Below are 1,027 nucleotides of genomic sequence, written 5' to 3'. Positions count from 1 at the left end.
AGCAAAAATCCCTCCCCCCCCCCCCCCAAATCACTGTATACTCTTCCTTCTTAACAATGGTCACAGTTTTAATTTTACATTATATTCAAGTAATTAGTTAATACTGGTCTTCCCTATTATATCATCACCATCATGAGTCAGGAAATGTATCTAGTTGGCGCTTTATGTTCCCAGAACCTTACATGGTGTCTGCGTACAGTATGGGATAGTTCATATCTTAGAGGTTTATTTGGCTCATGATTCTGGCAACTAGAAAGTCCAAAGATGTGAGGCCAACATCATGCTGGCTCTGGTGCTACATCACAACATGGGTGGCAAAAGCAGAGAGGAAGACGCGTGAGTGCAAAGAGAGAGGAAACGGAATATGCCACGTCTTCTATTGGTCCCTCTCATATCCAGCCCCTCCATTAGGCTCCATCCCTTAAAGGTCTCACCATTCCTTAAAGTCGTTACACTGGGGACTAAGTTTCCAGAACATGAATCTTTGGGGGACAAACTATTATTCAAATAATGTCAATTGATAGATATTCGAGGAATTTAACCTCTCTCAAATGTTTTGGGACTGTCCCCTCTGAAATTGTCTTCATAGCCAATTTTTCAGCAACAAGAGAAAAATGACTTTCTTGATTTGCTTTAAAGAGCATGAGGACATTCTTTTTTGGTCTGCCTCTCTCTTTTCTCTCTGCTCCACTTGGCTTCTCTCTGTTGGCCTCCTTTTTCTCTCCTCTCACTATAGTTGAAGCAACCACAGAAATTACCTGGCACAGCTGTGCTGATACTAATCTGAACCCTGAGGGGCCCGTGTTGCAGACTGTGAGACAAAGGTAAATGTTGCTGGTAAAACACTTGATGCATTGACTAAATTCCTCTGGGTGCGACCTGTTCTCCTTGCTGGAGAAGGCTTACTTAGGTACTATTTGTCGAGCACTGTAAATGTACATTGCTGACAGTTTAAGACTCAAGTTTTAAGTGAGTTAATTAAAACTAAGATGGTTTAATGTGAGTTGATGGTATTAATGATAATTAT

This window comes from Tupaia chinensis, unplaced genomic scaffold, assembly GCF_000334495.1.
Source record: "Tupaia chinensis unplaced genomic scaffold, TupChi_1.0 Scaffold000395_1, whole genome shotgun sequence".
NCBI classification, from domain to species: domain Eukaryota; kingdom Metazoa; phylum Chordata; class Mammalia; order Scandentia; family Tupaiidae; genus Tupaia; species Tupaia belangeri.
This window is presented reverse-complemented; position numbering follows the sequence as displayed.